Source organism: Molothrus ater, chromosome 12 (assembly GCF_012460135.2).
Source record: "Molothrus ater isolate BHLD 08-10-18 breed brown headed cowbird chromosome 12, BPBGC_Mater_1.1, whole genome shotgun sequence".
Lineage (NCBI taxonomy): Eukaryota > Metazoa > Chordata > Aves > Passeriformes > Icteridae > Molothrus > Molothrus ater.
Genome location: NC_050489.2, coordinates 9,452,501 through 9,475,193, shown reverse-complemented (window position 1 = coordinate 9,475,193; position 22,693 = coordinate 9,452,501). Strand labels below are relative to the sequence as shown.

At 38.4% G+C, this 22,693-nt stretch overlaps 1 long non-coding RNA gene across 1 annotated transcript in view; it reads left to right on the top strand.

The window, feature by feature from the left end:
• Window positions 1-21,869, top strand: part of LOC118691041 (uncharacterized) — a 29,808-nt gene extending 7,939 nt beyond the window's left edge. Inside the window, exons 3-4 of the long non-coding RNA XR_004980949.2 lie at window positions 17,091-17,231; window positions 21,651-21,869. This is a non-coding gene — a long non-coding RNA (uncharacterized LOC118691041). The remainder of the gene's footprint in view (window positions 1-17,090; window positions 17,232-21,650) is intronic.
• Window positions 21,870-22,693: the final 824 nt, after the last annotated feature.

Sequence of the window (22,693 nt, the reverse complement as noted above, 5' to 3'; positions counted from 1 at the left end):
GGAGAACTGGCCACTGTTTTAGCCTGTGGCCAGGAAGACAGTAACAGTAGTTATATAAAAATCAGTAAAGAACAAACTCCTGACATCCTCACAATAACTGCAAGCAAACTAATATTTTTAGAGAAAGTTATTTCATTCTTTTTTATCTGGGTTGAAGAATGCAAAATGAACCTTCTTTCCAAGCTCTGAAATCCCCACTGTTGATAGTAGTTGATTTTGCATAAAGATTACAGGTAAAATTAACATTTCTGCTTATCTTTAAGGAAATTAGAATTTCCAGAGTTGTCATGAGGCTAGAAAATCTGTTTAAACTGGGATTATCATCCTGAATACTTGTAGACAATAGGAAAGGAAATAGTGTTCAAACCTATCATTATAACTAAGTACCAGCCCTCCAGGGTCATGGTGTGCTGCCTTCATCAAAGCCATAGGTCACAAGCCAGGGGTTCCATGGTGCTTTCAGGCTGGCTTTAGGCTCCTGGTACAGGATCAAAATAGTTTGATGAAGTTATAGGAAGTATTGAAGTGCTCTAAAGTCACCCTGCTGATTCAAAATTTATGAAATTTTGACTTTTTGCCTGAAGGCTTTATGTGTGGCTAGAAACCAACTTTCCAACATCTAATTTTAATCCTTTTAAAGTATTACTCATCATTTTAATCATAGCAGGAAAATCACAGAGCTGTCAAACATACATATACAGTATGTATCTGCTGTTTTCATTGCTACTATAAGCCTATGACTAAGAATTAGTGATCATACCTAGTGAGGAATATTGGGCATAGCAGAACCTCTTGTAAACAGTCATGGAACCACAGCTGCCTAAGGGTGTCCTGGTTTTCCTGCTGAGTCAATTACACCAGTCTAAATCTTTGTCCACTCTGTGTCCTCCTGGTATATTAGATCATAATACATAAAATGTCAGAAAGTAGAAAAAGAAACCTCATAAGTATGAAGGTTAAAATTCTCCTATGATCTTTATATTTTGAGTATAACATGTGCCAAACATGATTACAGGCATTTTTCCCAACTTACAAATATTTGCATTGCAGAAGGTGATTTGAAGAAAAAGGAGTAGTTAAACACAAGTTGAATTTGTTGGTGCTATTATGTGTTTCTCCATTGTCTCTCCACTTTGAGCACTGCTCTTATCAGATGGAAACCAGAAGAATGTTGGTTTTAATTGCTGATTGTAAATGTGACAACCTGTACTTTCAGCAGTGGTGTTTGTTAGCTTTAGGGAACAGAGCTACAGAGATGTTAGAGGACAAAGTAAGTTACCTGTGTTCCTGCATGGACTTCAGTGGGAGTCCCAGACACTGCCTGCGGGTACAACTTTTTTGTTTTTTGATCATTAAATTTATCTCTGCTTTATGAGCCAACTACTTTACTGAAACCAGAATTAATCTGGAATAGCTGTGTGCATCAGTGGTGTTGTTCAGATATACACTAGCCCAGTTAATATGGAATTGAACCTGCTGGACAGAGCTGTTCCTAGGGCACTGCCACCTTTTAGACACAGTTTAAGAACTCAGCTCAGTGAAGATTATATATTGACTTCATATGCAGACACTTTGCTGAAAATATACAAAATTAATGACATGGATTATTTTTTTTTCTTTGATGCACTTTTTTCCAGTAGAAGGGAAATTGAAACCTTCAATTCTGAAGAGTCAGAAGGACATCGGTCTTGGTTACTGGCTCAAAAATCTTGGGAGTAGAAAAAGTGACACCAGTCTACAACATTTTATTTTCAGTACTGCAACATAGTTCATGTCTGAAGAGACAGACTTTGTCTTTTATTCTCTTGGTTCATCTGGACTGGACTGCAGAAAAGGTTAATTCAAATAAGTGTCATGAACGTGCCTTCCAGCTTCCCTGCAACCACCACAGCATCTCCTTTATCCTGACAACCTGTTGCCAGTTTCAGTGGGCAGTTTTAGTTCACATGAGAAGGGACTGAGGCTTTCTACTCTGAGCTCTTTACAGAGTGCTAAAATCCTGCATGAGACTCAACCTCAGCAGAAGAGTGAATGTGAAAGTCCATCAGTCAGCACAGGGCTGTGCCTGGAACCTCAGCATCTTCCCAAGGATTCTCCAGATGCTCATGAGGCTCCCAAGGTTTCTGCTGCTCAGCTGTAGCAGACTCATGACATGGACATCAATGGCTTGAACTCACCTCTCTGCTTTTGCTTGAGAAAAAACAGATAAAGGAAAGTGACATTTCACAAACAAAGCTGACATCAGCTGCAGAAAGACTCAAAAAGTGTCCTTAGGTTTGCTTAGGAGCAAGACTAAGACTAGAGTTGACTGTATTCTGATGCTGCTGCAGTTGTTTGTTTGGGGGTTAATTTTAGTTTGTTTTGGTTCAGTTGTTGTTGGTTTGGGTTTTTTTTTTTTTTTAACAGTTAACTTTAAGGGGAAATAATTATAAAAGGTCTACGTGTTTCTTTTAAACACAGCATTTTTTCCACTCTGCCCCAAGTCTGACATTTTAATGACCTGCTTTGCTTTGGTTTTTACTGGCAGTGTATATTGAAGGAGTATTTTATGTACAGTTTTAACATTTGAACAACGCAGCTCCGTGTTCTGTTACTCTTTTATGTTGTGGATAATGTCTTTTAAGTTTTTATTTCTTTTAAGTGCTTACTAATTTGAGGGCATTTTTGCAAATACCTTTAGAAACTTTTAGATTAATTATCAGTAAGGGTTATTAATTTAAGAAGAGCAAGCAAAGTAAAGGCTGCATATATTTTCACTCAAATTACTATCCTAAATGACTCCATGGGGGGTTTCTTATAGGGGTCACTGAAAGGCAGAAAGGAATGTTTTTACTTCTTTGCTTTGTCACAAAAATTAGGTTACAAGGGCTATAAATGCAGGTAATACTTTTTATTACTAGATTTTCCTCTGTAATGAATATAACATTTCTTCTTTTCCGATACCCACTGAATGTTTCAGTACTTAGCATGTTTACTCTTACCTTTAACAAGCTCGAAAGTAATTCCCCTTTAAAAGTCTTGCAAGCAAATTTGAAGGCAAGAAAGAAACCCTGTATGGCAGGATCCCTGCTGGAAGTGGAAGATTGGAAGGGGACACTGTCTTGCCAGCTGCCTATGAGTTCACTGATAACACCAGTCCTTGAGTAGCTGAGGTAGAGAGAAGTAAAAACTAAAACTGGAGAAGTCAAAAGTGGAAACCAGAAAGACCAATTTTTTTTTCAATGCAAAATACAAAATTGATCACATATTTTCCTGCTACAAAACAAAATGCTCAGTGCCAGCCTGCCAGAAGTCAGGTTTACACAGTTCTCTAGTTCCAAAAGAGACCTGGGCTCAGTATTGACATTTGGGCCATGTAGCTGAGCTGGGGTGAGCAGCTCCCCTCGGCAGGGCTGTGCTGTGTCCCCAGCAGTGGCCTGGTGTGGCTGGGCTGGCAGGGCTCTCCCATCAGGGGAATCCACCTCCTCCCCAGCTGGGCCCTTCAGGAGGGCATTAATATTCTCTGAAAGGCGGCCACTCATCTGCAGCTCTGTAAGGCCGACCTACTTTGATCTCAGCCTCAGAAACAGAGTGATGGGGGATAAGAGTTCAAAGTATAAGAAGAAACTCAATATGCAAAGAATGTACCACATCTTAATAAGTAATGAGAGTTCCCTCCACTTGTTGCTATTGTAAGGAAAAATAGTTTAATATCTTTATGGGATTAGGACTCCACGGTACTTTGCTAATGAGTGGCCAGAGCTATTAAGATTTTCCCTGTGTCTTCAGATAGGCTGGCAAACAAACATCACTAAACAATGGAGAGTCTAAGGCTGGCTATTAAGAGTTTGATCTGGTGAGTATTTTATTAATGTGGCTAATGTTGAAGGTTTTTTTTTGTAGACCCTGTAGAGCAAATATATAACAGAATTTCTATCTTTTCCTTACAAGAGACTTGAGGATTAAGGAAATTACCAGTAATGAATGGCAGCTTTTTAACAAAGTTTATCACAAATGACACTGGTTTGTGAAGTGTTCACTATTCAGGCAGCTGTGGATGAACAGGAGATTGAGAAAATTACCAGTGAGGACAAAACTCTCTAGTTTTTACTGGTTTGCTCAGAGCTGTGGAGATATCATTCACATGAACACTTAGCCTGCATAGCAATGGCAAATACCAGCAAATTTAGCTTTCATAAGTGTATTTGAGAAAGATTAGCACACACCATTCAGTTCAAGTTTTAGTTTTTAGGTTAGCTGCCTTTCATATTAATCAGCTTTGGTTTTTTCAGAGCTGCCTTTTCTGTGTAAGAGCAGTGGGTGAATGCCATGTTTAATAACCCCTTACATCCACTAATTCCTTTTGCAGCAATTGTGTAGTTTCCAGAAAAAATTAAGTTTGTATAATTGGAAGAAGAAATGTAGAAATTAACATTGTTTGTCCTTAAAGTCCAAGAAAAGTTTATGTTTCAAGGAATTGTGTTGCCCTTTCAGAACTGTTTACTGTTCCTCAAAGACCTTTCTATTTATTTTTCCAGGTTCTATAAGTATAGTAGGATTTAAGATCAGCGCAAGAAAGTTTTTCACTTGATCAGCTGAAGTGCTAATTGTGACAATGAAGTACAGCATACAAAGGATAGTGAGATATTTCACATGCAAACTCTGATTTCCTGAGTGTGATGGCAGGGGTTATTAACAAGCATTTTCATCAGGTCCCTGTTGAAAACTCATTTCCTTAATTCACTTCTCCCAGCTGATAAACAGCCATGCCATATCTCTAGCATCAATCTGATTGCCCAGAAACAGGTTACTAAATTCTCTAAATTCTCTTTCTCACAGGGTTCTCATTTTCCTTTCAGAAAATGTTTGAGAAGTATCAGAGGTTTGTACAATAGAGGTCAAGCATGAAAAACTTGTCATTCATGCAAACATCACCCCTTAAATGTCCCGAACAGCTCTTTCCTCTTCTCTATTTTGAGAGGAGAGTAGCTTTAATTAATTTATTGGTTGGCATCTGTTTAACAGGCAGATGTGTGATGGGTTTCTGAACACACCTGGTCTATTTTTTAATGTAGCCTCTAAAGAGATTTTGATCTTATTTTTAGCTTTAACCTTATAAAAATGTAACAGCACAAAGAATTCTTACAGTGACTAAACTTTTCTTTTCTTTTTTTTCTTTTTTTTTTTAATTTAAATCCCAGTTTCAAAGGAATTTAGCTATGACCTGGATTTTAATTTTCTTGGGGATTTTACTAATACTTGAGGGGGGAAATCTGGTACATTTTCAGCATATTAAATACCTGTTTGTGTCAAAGTAGTCATTAGATTTCTAATTGATTTGATTACAGTGCAGTGGTACAGCAAAGGGTATACCTGGATATTTATCATCTTAGTTATGCTATCATTAGAATATGATTTCTGTATTTTCCTTAGAGGGGCACACTACCTAAATATTGCTCAGTTTTGAAACTGTTTTATTATCCTGTCATTGGTACAACATTATTCAATTTTACATTAAAATTGTTTTCCTGGAGACCTATGCTCAATTCAAATAAACTGTTCATTTTTAGCAACCAGGAAGAAATGGAGTCCTTGTAAAAATCAGACTTTGGAGTGAGGAAGTTGGCGATTTTTTTCATTAGTTTCATAGGGCTCATTGTTCCTATTCTGGAAACTTTATAGCTGCAATCACCTACGGCTAGAGTCTGATTTTTACTGAGGTGCTATAATAATTATACTAAGTACTTTCTGTTTGTTGCTGACAAACAACAATACTTGAATGTCACTTAAGGAAAATAGAAACTTTTCTATTGTGGCTCAGTTTCCAAAACTTCATGGTTTGTGTTCTCAGAAATCAGTACAAGATATTCGTTAAGTAAAACCAAACCAAACAAAGAAAACTACCCTGGGTTTTGCCCATAACCAGAAGATCTCTCAAACTCTTAGGCACACTCACAGAGATGTGATAAAATATTTTGCTAAGAAACTTAAGTATGACTTACTGAGAACTGAAGGTTGACAAGTTTAAATACTGTAATAGCAAAACAAACAAACAAAAACCTTTCAGTTCACTTGTGGATTAGTAGTTAATACTCTGAAATCCACAAGCTACGGCTATCTGTGCTGTTATAATCCAAAAGAAGAACTCTACTTTTTCTGTTTTTTCAAAGGAAGATCTTAATCACCTCTTTGTAAGCCACCAAACCCCTTATTAAAAGTCTGGGCCCAATCCTCCCTTGAAAGCATGGCCCCAGCAAACTATGGGCTTTGATCCTAAATTGAGAACAACAGTACTGAAGGTAACAGTATGTGATTAAGGACTGCAAAATTTGGGCCACTGACATTAGTGAGACTGACTGCTCATGTGAGTAAAGAACAATTTCATAAGATTAAGAACCATTATTAAGTTTGGTAGTTGTATTTTATTAACTCTTCCTCATTATTTATTCAGCTTAAATAAGCTGAGCAATATTAATGTGTTGTCAATATCAACATTTATCAGTGGGAACTAGAGTGAAAATTGCTGCAGTAATTATATTTTTCTTTTTTAATTATTAAAACTTCAGTTTATAACATAAATACTATATACTGTAAAAACAGTAGATTATTGGTATGGTTGCCAGTCTCGCTCTTTGACATCATACTTTTAAATAACTGACAATCTGAATAATTAAACATAGTTTTCTGTTAACATTACATTGCTCTCACGGACACACAAATTGTTTTCCTGCTGTTCTAAATGTCTCCCAGCAAGAGGGACCTGGAGGGTTGGGACCTGCTCGGGCCTGGCACAGGGTGCTCCCGTCAAGAGGGAAGGAGATAATGGAACATTCTCCTCCAATTCTCATGTACAATCAAGGGCAAAATTAATATAACATTAACAGCTGGGCAGTTCATTGAGTTCTACAACCAAGCCAGAGTAAGAGCTATTCTCCTAAGAGAATTCAGGTTGTCCCCATCCTTAGGGACTGGGGAGGTCCCCCAGATGACCCATAAGTTCTCTCTGTGATAATGTAGGTAGAAGTGCTACCCTGAAAGCTTTGGGATGGTAATTTTTCTTTTGTGGGGAAAATGTCTGAACTGGATTGGTAACTGTAAATTCAGTTTACCTGCAGAGTGAGGCATTGTGACAGCTCTGACATTGAGGAACAAGAAATACCATTTTAGCTTAAAAAAAAAAAAAGGCAGACATTTATCTTGCTTTACCTGAACTTTGTAAAAGCTTTGCAGTGGTACATCTCTGATTTCAGATTTTTGTGTTTGTCGCAAATAGGAAATGTTGAAAGAACCTGGAGCTTAACAGCTTAGCTCTTTCCTTTGAGAGGAAATAGAATTAGAACCTGCATGTGCTTGGCTCATACTTCATAATACATTTTATTATTACAATTATAAATTAGGCCTCTGGGCACAAAAATACAGCATAACTAAGAACATAACTAACCAAGGTAAATTGATGCCTGCCCTAAAATATTTTACCATCACAGAATACTAGAAGCTGCCTCTCACTCTGGGCCCTCCTCTCCTAAGTGGGTCTGTTGGCACAGTACTACAGTGATGTAACTAGTCTAGGGCTTGAATCTGAGCCACACTTTGGTTTCCATCCATTCACCACAACTGGAGAGTCTTGTAGGCTTTTGGCTTTCTTCTTCTACAGGTGGTGGAAGGCCAGCTGCAAATGTGTTTGTTCTCATTAGCTGTGCAATAAGCCCTGAGCTTTTCAGTGCTGGTGATGGAAGAGAGATAATCTCTGTGTGTGTGTGTGTGATTGCACATCCTTCCATGCTGGGCTTCAGTAGTGCTGGGATTCAGTGGTGCAGGAGTCTGACCTTTGCTTACCATTTTCCATAGGCTCAGCTGTCATAAAGCTTGTGATCGTGATACAGTCCTGTTTCCTGGATATTATGCAGTTATCCAAATTTTTCAAAATGGGAGTAGTAATACTACCCTACCAACTTGTGCCTGATGACTGCAATCATGAATGTTTCTGAGGAGAGACAGTTTTTTGAATCAAATTGGTTGTCTTCTTTATAACTTCAGCTTATCTTGTGAAAATACTGTCAGAATAATATATGCTTCCTTTATAAGCAAGAAGTTCTACTCTTGATCGATAGGACTTACTTTTCAGTTGTCATCTTAATGAATTATTAGTCTTCCAGGGTTTTTTAGTACATTTCAGACTCTTTTTATGCAGCAGACAGCTGTGACAAGCTGAGATGGAAAACTAGCCTAAGCTCTGGTGCTAAATAGGGACTGGTACTCTTAGATCTCACTGGGTGCTCCTTATTTATATAACTCAGGTATTTGGACTAATGCCAGCTGCTGTAGGCAGAAGTGATGCTGGAGAGTGCCCTGGTGCTGGGGCTTGACACTGACAGTGATTACACCTGGGAACTGGCTGTAGTGTGGCCCTGACAGGAGGGTCCAGGGCTGGGAAGTATCTCCTTTGCTAAAGGAAAGGTTCCAGCAGTGTGGCAAAGAACCTTAGGGACTGGTGTCCCCAGAAGTTTCAGAGATGGGGGTTTCAAAGCCGCAGTATGTGACCTGTGTCCCTGCACATCAGGGCTGCTGCTGCAAACCAACCCATGCAGCTCTGGAGCTCCACAGAAACTGTAGTTCATGGGGGCTGGGATTGGGCTTTCCAGGTTAGGCTGCTAGTCCAGCTGTGTGCAGCAAGAGGTATCATCAGAAAATCAGAAAATGCCACTTTTTCTGTTCAGTTTTCTTGCTTTTGAGTGACAACATAAGTGCTTTTGCATTGTTGCTTCAGGATTTTAGCAAGACCTTTTCCTTTGTGTTTTGTTTTGTTTTGGTTTTTTGGGGTTTTTTGTGAGTTTACCTTTACTTTGGGTGCACATGAGGAAAATGAAGTTTTCATGTTCAGTAAGTTGCTTTTCTTCTATAAACATTAACTATGCATGTTAAAGCTGTCCTAGGGCAACCCTGATGTGCACACAGTAGTGTTTTCATCTTTTCTATAAATATTTGTAGTTGACCATGCATTAAAATAGAGCATTCCTCTCTTTTGACTTTGCCCTTTCATTTTTTTAGTTTGTTCAACTTATTTGCACAGAAGGGGGAAGAAGTTTTTATGGAAAAGATAAACTGTAGACATAACTCTGTGTGTAGATATGTGTGTATTTAGTAAATCTGCTGAAAAGCTGTTTGTAGATTTTGGTGAGAAGGCATTGTCTCCATTTTTATGAAGATTATGAAATCTTTGGGGTTTTGTTTATCTACATACAAAGTTCTGTGGGAAAAAATGTGAGAATGGTGAGGAAACATCAGAAGTAAAAAGTTAGCTTCAGTTCTACTATTGCATTCTAAATGTCATATTCATCTTTTATTTGCTCATTGAACACTTCCTCCCATGTTTGGAGGCTACTGCATTTCAAAACTTTTTTGCCAATGAAGGGAAGTCTTATGATGTCATTCATGCTTGAAATACTTTGCTGTTCCTGATGTTCCAAAATGCCAGGGTGTGTTTCTGAGTGCCCTGGACTTTTGAATACATAGAAAAATTCAGTGAACCACAGAAAAAGATTGTCCAGTAGCAGTGAAATAAAAACTTACAGGACTGAGGATTATTATTTTCAAATTCCTTCTAGTATATTACTTTATACCATAATATCATATCAGGTTTTGTTCCAGTGTTGGCTAAGCCAGCAGTCAGAGCACCCTAAACTGGGAAGTCCCAAATCTGGGCAGGCATTTTGGCAACGTGCTTTGGCTGGATCCTAAGTACAATCCTCCTGTACTTGTTTACTACTAAAACAACAAAAGTTCTTCAGTGAAAACAAACCAAAATTGTAATTGTTTTTAATTAGTGGCTGGTCTACCTAAAAGCTTAAAATGATTTGATATTTGCACAGGTCCCTTGCCCAATCATAGCTTCATGACAGACTTTGTGAAATAACTCAAATTTGACACCCAAAATAGCATAAAATTTCCCTGGGTTGTACCCACTGTAAGGTTATGACAATTTTGTATCTGGATTCAGATCTCTAATATTTTTAATTGAGCTAAGTTCCAGACTGCTAATCTCTCTGTATTTTTAATAGCTACTATTGCATTTATTATGTGAAAAGTCTGTACATTTCAAACAATTGTTTTGGACATAAGCATAGGAAAGCTTTAGTTATGTATGGAGAATGTACTGCTGTAGTATTCCTTTTTTTAAGGGAATAATTGAACATTACTGGTCTGGTATCACTGTCTTTTCATTTGTCTTTCATCACTGTGCCTTTCAATACCATTCATCTATGGACTAAAGCAATGCCTGCCGAAGTCAATAGAAGACATTCAGCTGACATCAATGAACAGTGAATCAGGCCCTTTAAAAAGAAGGAACTAGAGTTTACAAGGGTTAAACAGAGCAGTGAGGAAAAACACTCTGAGGCAGGAATTGTGACTTCTCCTGTGTCCACACAGCACCTGGCCCTTCCCTGACATTCAGAACAGTGACAAAATGGCCAATTCTCAGTCTCCACTGGTACCTCTGATAAGGGAAGGCAGTTTTACCAGTCAACATCTGAATTGTTTTTCTGTGCAAAGCCTTAGCAGGTATCAATAATTGTAATACACAGTAAAATCTGTTCAGATATGTGCCATTGATGCAGATGTTGAAAATCTTTTTGCGTAATTGCTTCTGCCCAGTCTTTCCAAAGAACTCACCTTGCTATCAGTCTTTCTTTGTTCTGATTAAGTTGTAATCACTCAAAAGCAGATTCAGAAGCTCCCCCTCCTTCCCTCCAAGAGACGGTGTTTGCTTTATACCCAAATGTGACATTGCACACTGGAGCAATCGAAAGGGGCTGCAATGATCAATTGAGGGCCCAATCAAAGCCTCACAGATAGGCAGCCATTCGTCGCTGTTTGATATAAAAGGTGTTTTATTTCTCATCACTTTTTTGTCACTGAAAGAATGCTTCCTACGTGCAGATTAATTAAAGTGTAAACATTAAATATTGATTGATGCATTATCAGCATGGAGCAGTTGCCTCCACTCAGATTGATTCCTGCAGTGATTTATTGTCATATTTGTGGAGTCATTTCACTCGATAACAAAGAGAAATAGCCTGCTCCCTCTACCTTTCAGGCTTGCTCTCTGGCACTTGCAGTGCACCTCCTCATCCTCAGTGACTCCCATTTTTTGTCTTCTAGAACTAACACGGTGTCACCATAATTTCAGTAAAGAACCTTAGCACTTTTTATTTTGGCATTTGCATAGTAAATTATAGTTCAATAGGAAGCTGGCAGCCCTGTGCTCTCAAATGGAACATCTCTGGTTAACACTTCCACCCCGTGCTCCACACAGATGCTTTCCATGACCCCGCTCAGGCACAACTTTGCAAGGACAGTTTCAAAGCCTTCAAATTCACTCACTGACAACTTGACAGAAAGGTGAACTTTCAAGAGAGTACCATTGTTCAGGTCAGTGCTATGGCTAAATTATCCAATTACTTACTCTGAGTAGGAGCATGGCCATACACTAGACTATCAATTTAAAGAATTTCAGGTTTTTACTCTCATTTTTGAAAAGAGGCCTCCATTCAAGTCTTATGGAGTATTTAAAATAAAGCAAAGTTTTGTGTTATTGAGCATCTAGATTAGAATATTTTTTTCAAAAATAGTATTAATTTTCTGTAGTTTTTGAAAGTGGATTGAAATGAGATAGTATTCCAAACCCCTTCCTCTTCTCCCTGAGTCTTTAACGTTCTTATTGTTTGTTTATCTGTGTCAGGAATGGCTACTGCTCAGCACCACATGTTGTGGTGTCTGCTGCACACAGCCATCTGTGCCAAAAGAAGCCATAGCCCTGAAGTCAGGTATTTGTTCCAGACTGCTGCAGTCCCTCCTTCTCTGTGTTTTCACCAGGCTGATGGTCACCCAGCACGTTTGCAGCCAGAAGCTGCCTGGAGCTACCCTCAGTGACCCAATCAGCTGCAAGAGAAAACCATTTGTGGAATTGCTTTGTTCTGCAGTAACAAAACTTAATCTCTTACATACATGGCTTTCATTTACCACTCAGGGAATTAGAGTACTCAAAGTCTGCTGAAGTCAAATGTGTGAGCAAGGCCACAAAAATATGTAATAGGCAACTGGTGATTTTGATTCAGTCAAGCAGCAAAACATTAACCTTTGGTCACAGTAGCAAGGAATGCTAAACTTGTGAATTTACTGCAGCAGATAATTTCACTCCTATACCTGCAGGAGATCATAGGAGTGGTTTCCTACATAAGGAGAGGCTGTGCCAAACTGGCTCACTAAGAATGGTGTGCTATGATTTCTCTAAAGGGCTGTTGCAAACATGGTGTGAGACTTCATTAAGATAGGTATGCACTTGTACTGTTGCCATTCCTGCCCATCCCTGTCACTCCCAAGCACTTGCCCAAAAACACTTTATTTAGGATGCTTTGATATTTTACAGATGTAACCAAGCCTAGGAGAAAATGCTGCTGTTCTAGGTGCTTCCTCCCTATGCTTTTCCTACCAGATGCTCTTCCTGTCCTCCTGCTCTGTCACTTTCCATTCCAAACCAAAATTCTTGTTCTTTGCATCAGCCTGCTGAAAACTGGGCAGTCACACTAGAATTTGACACTCCAGAAATTAAAAAGCAAACAGACCAACCTTAAGGTATTGCAACAGTGTGCTCATCTGGGTCCCTTCAAGACAGTGCCCTTGCAAATCACTTTTTCCCTGATCTTTGTTTGCTGCTGCCCTTCCTCCCCTCTGAACTGCTGTCACTTTGAGTTAGACTGTCCCCCCGATGGAAGCTGTCAGCTCTGCCAGGTGAGGACCTTGCCTTCCTGTGTCCCCACCCAGCTGTGCAACCCAGCATGGCTGCACAGCCACCACTGCTGCAAATGCAGGGCCACGGGGCTCCTGCTTGCAACACTGCTCTAAACAAAATCTGCCATCGTTTTTGTACGTTACATGTACACTTTTACAAAGCTTTTCAAAGATCCTGTGCATTTTGTGTGGAAAATAGAGACCTTCTTAAAGGTCTCTATTTTCAGATGAAAGCTTACATCAGCTATGAAAAGAAACTTTAATACTTTTCATACAGGTAATTCTAGCAAGTAATATTCAGTTGGGATTGCATTATCATTGTTTAGATAGGGCCACACAAAAACAAATTAAGAGATTTCTCAGTTGCAAAGGATCTGTTTTGCAGATTAAATGTAGACCTGAGAAACATGCAAAGAACTGTTCCCTCTGGGGACATCAGAGCACCTTTGAAACACCTGGAAAGATTCTGTTGGCTTCAGTGGGCCCAGGCTTTCCTGGATGGCTTTCAGAGGTGCCTACAACCAACTTGGACAAATTTAACTTGCATGCAGCCAGGAATGGTTCCCAGAAGGAAGCAGCCCCAAGGAAGACACCAGCCTAGGAAGAGCTCAGGGTGTGACTCTGATGTGGTGTGTGCTGGTGTAAGTTACCCCAAAGGCATTGGTACCTGCAGGCACCTTCCCAGCTGTGGGTGTGAGTCTTTGCTGGTTTTCAGCACTGGTACCAGTGGGGCAAACTGGAGTTATCTGGGCATGCTGCTGCTGGGAAGAAGCAGCGCAAACCAGTGCACAGCAAATCTGTGTTTCTCTCAGCCCCATAAGAGCTGCTGTAGTGGGCAACTACAGACATTAGGAATATTTGGGGAAACCATGGAACAGAGAATAGAAAAGAGATCTTTTTCAAAGCTACCAGAATAACTTTGTGAAAGTAGTGTATGATTTAATACTTCTCAAATACCATCCTCCCAGGCCAGATTCTGAAAGGAACAAGGTATTTGTGGAGTGAGCTTTTCCCTCAGTGCACCTCAGTCTTATAGAGCTGGTGTATAAAAGCCCTACATTAGTTAATAATGATAATTTTAAATAATTTATTTTGTTTTGGTGTTTTAAATAAGATGAAAATTTGCTTTTTTCTTATATGCTTTTCCCAGGAGCATTCCTTTCCCAGGTTGGAAAGATACATGTCTCAGAGTACTTCTCTTGAATTCTGATTAGCATCTCCTTTCACCATGGACAATTAAATCTGACATGAAGGGATACAAAAAGATGTTTGTTAAGTATTTAGAAAGCTCAGTACTGACCTAGATGCTGGAATTTTTGATATGTTCATATACACAGAGATTGTAAACCTGTCCTAAGGATTCAAACTCAAAAGCTCCCACTCCAAAATAAAATAAAATAAATTTTAAAATATTTAAAATAACCCTACAAAGTTGTGATGATAAATACAAGCTGTAGAAGGCAGCAGTCCTCCCCATTTTAATGAAGAGAGTGTCTGCTCTACAGAAGGGGCTGGATATTAATTCAAACAGTCTGCTAATTTTCCATATGAAGTTACAGTCATATGACCATATTGACCAAATAGACTCTACTATGAATTTAAATTAGCATATTGATGCAAATTACCCAACTGTTTCCTTGTATCTCTATAAGACCTGCCAGATGAATACTATTGCCCTAAATTGTGATATTTCCCCTACAAAAGCGAGTTTACTATTTTTGAGGCAACAATTACAGATTGCATGAGAATGGTGTGTTATTTCCTGAAATTGTATGTAATTTATTTTTAAGAGTTTGAAACAGAGTTTTGAAGTTAAATGTGTATCATCTTTGTAACTGCTCAAATCATCTTATTTTACATTTCCTGAAATACTTTGGAAGTTAAATGCAAATAAGGGGAAAATAAATTACAAGTTGTGGAGTGACCAGTGTCTGATTATATGCAGTATAATTAACTCCATCCTTCGTACTTATCCCATGTACTTCAGAATCATTGAAATGATTGGTGATACTCTGTTTGGGGAAAACAGTTAAGTTTGTTCATAAGGTGGACCTTTTTATTCACTTTCAGGTCATGAAGATTTAGCATTTTAAGAACACTGATTCAAAATTTATTTAATGTTAATAATAAGCAGCTACAACTCAAATAGTCAAACTGCTCAAAAGAGTCTCTTCTGTTCATCTCTAATTCTTATTTACCTACAGTAATTTGCCTTTGGAAAAATTGTTGGGATTTAGTATTTTAGTTTGAATATTATTATATTTAGAACCATCAAATAGATTAATAAGGCACATTTAACCTTTCTTTGCCTGTTCTGCAGTCTACAAACAGAAATGGTTTTTCAAATTAAGACTTCTATTAGAAGAAACCATTTTAGTGCAAAAAGAAGCTTTTTCATTCTTAGACTATTACTTGTATTATGACAGAAATTAAGATTTTTGTGACCTGTAATTAACTGTGCCTCCTCTTGCTATAAATAAGATTTGGCAGCTACAGCTGGAGTTAACTGTACATTGAGGTCTGTGTCCTTTATTTATAGCTTTTTGTATTTGCTAATGACACTGTGGAGCTCAGGGATGCAGACAATAAAGAGTACAAATAAAATCTGTGCCTCATGTCTGCAGCCCTGTTCCATTTCTTTCCTCCAGTGGCATCAAGAGTTTCCTCAAATTTTCCTGTGCTGGGAAATCTCCGGGCTTGGCGTGCGAGTCTTTGACGCTGTTAACAATTTCAATCTGCACCATTAAAGCTGCATTTTCTCACCGTCCCCGGGTAATTGTTGCAAGGACTTAGACAAGTAAGACTATCCAAAGGCATCAGTAAGGTCAAACCGTGGTAGAAAGAGCTCTGATTTTATCCTGGAGATTGATGCTTGTATCACCTTTTTTTCGATTCAGCAGCTGGGGTTATAAAATGTACTTGCAATCACTGATAACATGTTAGATCAGACAACAAGTGGAGTAACACAGTATTTTATACACTCTGGGTAGTTTTACCTAATGCAACAATAAATCAGTGAAGGCAGAGGTCTTTTGTAAATTTTAATGAAAATTCAACTGCTGAAAATATGGTTACTTCTGGCTGAAGTTCTAGAAATATGAATTTGCTTCCATTCTTTAAAACTGTAAGAATTATTTTAACTACAAACTTTCTGGTAAGACAGTGAAGAAGAAAGCAATAAAAGAAGAGACAGCACATCCAATATATTATAATTAATTTGTCATTGGCTATAAGCAAACTGAGGGGAGGGGACCAGAGAGTAAAATGTACTTTGAGTTAGATGTAAAGAATTCCTGTTCTGAGCACCATCTAAAAAAAAATCTCTGTACATGAATGAGACTAAAGGTCATTGAATGGGTCCATTGTGCCATTTAATTTCATATAAATTAAATCATTATAAAATTTAAAAATATTTGCCAGCTAATCAATAAGTCACATTTTTATGCAAGTCCAGAATGTTTAGTAGAGAACATTTTCTTCCACTGATTATTATAGCTACTGAAAAATATGCTTTTTTTTGTTGCAAAATTGCAGTCATATATAGCAAACCTAATAGAAATTTATTAAATTAAGTCACAACAGGAAAATGGGGGTATAGAAATAAAGAACACTCAGGAATACAAACATGCTGCTAAACTTCTACAGCATCTTTCTTTCTTGTAAGTTTAAAGCAATATTTCTGTAAAATTAACTTTAGTCTTTCCTAAAACCTCTCAGACTACAGAAAAAGACCCAAATCTCTACCAAGTGACCAGGCTCATTAGAACACTGAAGACTTGAATAACAATAAGCAGAATTTACACTTGTTTAAAAGCCACAAAAAGTGGAATTTTTTTCAGTTCTTTGCTTCCCCAAGGTAGATTTTCCTTGATTCCTTTTTCACAAATTATTTCATCCACATACATGATTTTTTTTTAAATGTAAACTAAGGTATGATATTTGTTATTGCTTGTGCTTTTCTTATTTTTCTTCTTTATTTCAGGTATTTCTCTTAAATTTCATCCAGTTTTGAGTACCTTGTCTGGTTAACGGAATGTTAGTTGAACTTTGATACTTTCTTGATTGATTCACAGCAGAACTAATAAGATTAAAATGAACATTGAAAAAAATAATTTTTGACAATAACATTTTAAATGAAACATCTTTTGAATAATTTAAAAGTTATAATTTTTCCTTATTACTAGTGTTTCTACACAGAAATTATGAATTATACATACTGAGTTGTTTCTTGCAGCCTTCTTGCAAACTTAAAATGATTCTCGAATTTTATAGGAAAAGATTTAAAAACTGATTGTTTGCTCTCATTTTTATGCTTCTCCCAGTACAGTTTTGTTGGCTTCAAGGGGTTGTTCCCAAATTACATTGGTGTCACACTGGAATGAGATCAACTCAGTTCAACCACCCCAAACATCACTCTTACCTGCAAACATCGCTGGCTTCCACCACTGTCAAAGGTACAAGAGGTGAGCTGCAGATTCTTACCTTCCATTGCTTCTGGTGGTTCTATACCTGCATAAACAAAGAATATTTCTGTCTCAAACTGGTATATATTATAAATAGCTAAAATGTATTTCCTACTTTTTTTTCTGTTATGTAAACTGTGTGTCAGGAGCTAATTTCTGATCTCTACTTGAATAACTTTTAACTTACTGTCTAGATTTCAAACCCCACCATGTGAACTCTTATTAAGATAATAAGAATGGCAGCAAGAGTTGTGGCCAAGAGATTAATATTTAGGCAGTGAATATAAGCTTTCAGAAAGCCTGTAGCAGTTTTGAAAAACATTCTATCCAGAGGGACAGAAATGAAAATTATTTGGAAGTTACCAGCCAGGGAGTGATGCTGTATATCCTTTAGAAACTCCCTGGGCTTCCACAGACTGCTTGGGAAAGTCAGCCTCAGTTCTGGGAAAGTGCATTCCCTCATGCATTGTGATGTATTTCTGCAAACTCACTATCAAGCAGAACAAGTTTCCAGTGGTTGTGCATCTGCTCCTGCTCAGCCAAGGTGCCTCTGGGAATATATTTCCCCTTGCAGCAGCAGGTGGCGTTGAACAGCTCACGTTATTCTCACTCTCCTAATCATTTTGTCTTACATGTAGTAAAAGCTTCTCTCCCAAAGAGAGAATCTGCAAGAGAAATTCAACAAGTTTTTAGAGATGTAGCAGATTTCCTACATGACTAAAGTAGGGGTAAGTTCTTCCAACTTTAATCACACTGAGAAATGAAACTATAAATAATGTATTTAAGCAACAGCAAAAGCAGGTGTGGTAGAGTAATATCTTAATTGCATTTTAATTTCCTATCCACAAAAATCTCTTGAAACACCACAGAGTCCATAAAGAGTTGTGATAAGGTCATGTTATCCCGGGCCAGCTCTCCAGCAGATACACAAACCTGAGCTAGTCTGTGGCATTCTTTCCACACTCTACCTCACAGGCAAAGGAATGGTTCCCCTCCCATTGTCAGTGTGTATGCACAGAACACAGAGCAGTGCTGCAGATTTACCCCACGGCAAGTGAGAACAGAATGAGAATTACCATCTTCTGAGCTGTTCTGAAACTGCTTCCAAAAATTTGCAGAATAAGTTCAAAACGCCTCCAAATGATTTCCTAGGTTTATTTTTAAAATATGACATGCACATGAAACAAAAAAAAAGTAATTATTTTTACCTGCACTCAGGTAACATTTAAGAACAGAAGTCTTTTACAAGCAAATAACTATACATCAGTTTATATAGTTAGTCTTTGCACTAATTATGAGTATTTAAGAAATCCATCCATCTTTCTTTCATCAACAGTCAGAGTTTTCCATTTGCATATCTAATAATTTATGGCATGTCCTGACCCCAAGCAGTAATTGAACCAATAGATCTTCAGCCTAGATTTACTCATCTGGCTGCCACAGTAATGTAACTCTGCAGGAGTTTTGGATTACTCCAAATGCCATCTCCTCTTCTGAGAGGTTGACAGTCACAGGCAAAATTTGACCTCCCAAATGTCAAGGCAAAAACTCCCTTGCCTAATTTAGACTAACTAACTCTCCTTTTGGAATACTTCAGATAAAAACAAGAGGGCACAATGATTGCTCCCAACATTACCCCAGGAAGATGGTCTTTAATGTAGAACTCTGTAATGATAAATGAATTCTCCTTGGAGTTTAAAACCATGTAAGAGGGGGAAATCTATGTACCAGAGCTTGTAATAAGTAATGTAAAAACTAAGGAGGGGGGAAGAGAGAAGCTCTTACATTAGAGAGGAATCTCATGATCAGAGCCAGACTGATGAGACTTGAGCTGAGAGATTTGGAAGGGGCAGGTGGGGTGCTTTTCTGCCTCAAGCAAGCCATGGCACAGGGCAAAACCACCCAGCCAAGAGCCTGTGTTTCATCTTCTCAAAATGTGGTTTAGAAGCCAATTTCAAGGCAGCATTATATGCCTCAGTAAAGTGTTCTCAAAAGCTTTGAACAAGAAAAATGCCAGCAAACACACAGCCCTGCACTGCTGCAGTGTCTTTGCTGAATACTAACTATGAGAAAATGCAGCCAGGGAAGTTTGGGTTTACAGCAGGTACAACTTGGGAAACTCCCTCTGCCATTCAGACACTTGTGGCTGTGTGAGGCAGGTACAGAGACTGCTCACACTGCTGCTGCTTCCAAGCCATGGATCAGATATTATGAAAAGGCACTGGGTTTGAAATTTTGTAACCCTCATCTGTTGGCTATTTTGTTTTCCTGGAAAGGAGCTCCATTGAATAAGCCCTGGCAGACACACAGAGCTGTGCTGTTGCTACTGACACGAGTCCCAAAACAACACATACAGGCTGTGAGAAAATGCTACTGTCTCACAACTGTGGAGCTAAAAAAGAGAAAAAAAAAAAAAGAGCAGCAAAGGTACAAACAAGGAAAATCTGACCCACTCCCCAATTAAATTTATCTATTGATGATTAAGTGCTGCCCTTGTTCCTTGGTAGCAAAGTTCAATGATGATAGACATCTTGGAAAACAGGTAGATGGACAGAAAGATAGATATCCTCAGCTACTTCAGCTATCCATAACGTGCCATGTGCTGCCATCACTGCTGTAGCCTGACCAATTGCCTCAGTAACATGTTCCATCTTGTCTGATCAATAGTAGCACTTCAGTAACCCTGCAGAGCTGCAGCTATCTGCTAGCACAGGAAGAGCCTCATCTTGCCTTCTTGTATAGAAAGAGTCATATGGAAGAAGAAAAACCATTAGCTATTTAAATACTTTCATTTAATTGCTCTCATCAACTTGGTTTTCTTTTTGCTCTGATACCTTTCATACCTGTTCTGCAAACACTTTAGAGCAAAAAGAAAAAACTGAAGTATCAGAAAATGAATGAACACTGGAAGAGTTTAACAAGAAATCTGAGTTTGGTGCCCAGCCTCCTGTCCAAGCAATTACTGTGTGCCTCAGTTTAGAATTAAAATGGGATTAATGACACCATTAAATCACCTGTTGTAAGGCTAAGGATATTCATGTGATTAGCAGACCTACATGAGAATAAGACCCAGAGGCAGAATTGCTGCTGTTTCCTCCTGAGACTGAGATACTGAAGGAGACATGATACAGAGGTGAAGGATCAAAAAGTTCATGTGCATTATGGGAATAACAGCACTGGAAGGAAAAAAAATCTGTTTTTTACCTCCCAAAATCTTTCATTAACTGGGAAACAGGGACAGAGTAGAATAAAATGTTATTCTCCCTGCCTCTATAACAGTGAGTGTTCTGGTAAGAGTCTGGGAAAACAGCAAATACCAGTGAGAGTCAGAAACTGGGGCCTCTCCCTCGGCACCCTGAGGACATACAGAATGATGGGAAGTTTTCTGGGTTGTCTCTGTCATCCTTGAAAGTCCTCCTTACCTCACTGCACAGGGCAACAAGAGCTAAGCCCTGTTTTGTTAAAATGAAACAAAGCTCTGTTGAAATGATCTGCAAAAGTATAAGGAGAGACAAAATATCCCTTCCCTATAACTTGTTGATCTCCCACATGTCTGGTTTGCCTATCTGCATTGGCCAGCCACCATTTCCTGTCAGGTTTCTTCAGCCATGTTTTTTTTTCATGGTGGAAGATGAAAGAAAGGTACAGATAGAGAATCAGCCACCTAAGCGTCATAATGCTAAATATTTGTTCACTTGCTTAAGATGCAGTAAGTCCTGGAGTGCTCTCTGTTTACCCAAGAGGATTTCAGCATAGAGGCTTGCTCCAGAAAACTATTTGTTTAGAAAAGAGAAAAATCCTGCAGATCAGTGTAATCTCTGTTACTCTAGGAATTACTGAGTGTGATGTGGTGTGGGTGGGTGGGGTTTTCTCCTTAGTAAAGCAGCAGCTCATGGGAAAGACAGAGTGCTATAAAGTCTGCATCCTAGAAGAGTGAGAACCTCAATATCAAATGTCAGAAATTATGAAGGTTGGGGCTTTTCAACTGATATTTTAAATTATTGCTAAGCAAAATTTTCATTTAAGTCAAAAGAATGGATTTGATCCTACAGATTTTTCCCTTATAAACTTCCAGACTAGGACAGCAGCCACATGACAGGGTCAAAATCCCATTATGTTCTTCAGGACAAATACCTCTTCCCAAGATGGGGGAGTAAAGACAAAGGTCTTTACTGAGAACTTCATTGCTCATGAACAACTCTGAATTTTGTTCTACAGAGGGAGGATATTGAAGAATTTTCACCCCAGCTCAGGTTTTATCATGGTGACCACAGCACAGTATAACAGATTAAGCTACTGCCAGAGGTGTTACAAGAAAACTTGCCTTTAGAAAGAGGATAAACTATAAGAAAGCTCAAACAAATAATAGGTTTGTTTCCTATTGCAAGTTACTTTTCCTTTTTTCATCCCTTTTTTCAGGTTAAAGTCAGAGAGCAAAAACCATGTGCATTTGGTGGATGGCTGTTTTGCAAAGATGACTGACAGAAGGCAAAAAATACAAGTACAGCAGCATGGCACAGCAGAAACCAGCTCATTGGAGATGGCAGATGGACAGAACAGTAGTAGTTATGCTTAACTTTATATTTTTGCCATTATTTTGTTCATTAAATATTTAAAAAAATCGTTTGGGCAATTGTACCAGCGAGACTGTGATTTGCTATAAGATTTAAAGTATACCTTTGGATAATTTCAAATTGTTTTCTGTCTTTATTTGACTGAATTTGCCACACTGAAACTGAATCAAACCATTGATTTATCAGAAGTGTTTTATTCCTCATACTAGATCTGTGCAGATCGAAGTTATAAAGCAGGAAAGTAGTAGAAAGTTGCACCTGTAAATATTTTAGAGAAAACTGCTGTGCTGTGGAACTTTATGCTGGTTTTTTCTGGTCCTATTGAGTGCTTTACAGAAGCTCATTTGGGAAATGTATTCTTTGATTTTGGTAATCAATTGATCAACATTTGAAGCTCTGCTCAGACACACAGCTACTGCGAAGAGCAGGTCTTTTGAATATCCATCTGATTGTGTTTGTGATGCTTGCTTTATTCAACTCTGCTCCAGGCAAATTAAAATGTACTGCTATATAATAAGTATGGGAAGGTTAGCATTCACAATTTAGGGATAAAACATTTTGACAGTTCTATTCTACATTTGCATTTAAAAATCGTAATGCATTTGATTAGAGCCTATGTTTATCATAGGATCTCTTGTAGGCATTGCTGCTGTGAGATTGTTACCTTTCAGGATTTGTTCTGGACTGTGTGTCTGTGGGGGAGCACAATAGCCTGCTGCTTCCACAGGCATGTTATTTTCTGGTCCATGGTATGTCTCATTTTCTTTAATTTCTGATGGGGCTCCACCTGCACTGCTGCTGCTGAGTCATCTGTGTTGGTGTCTGAGATATTTTTGGCGTGCAGATTTAGGCAGATACCTGTGCATTGTTCTGCCTCGTATGCTTGCC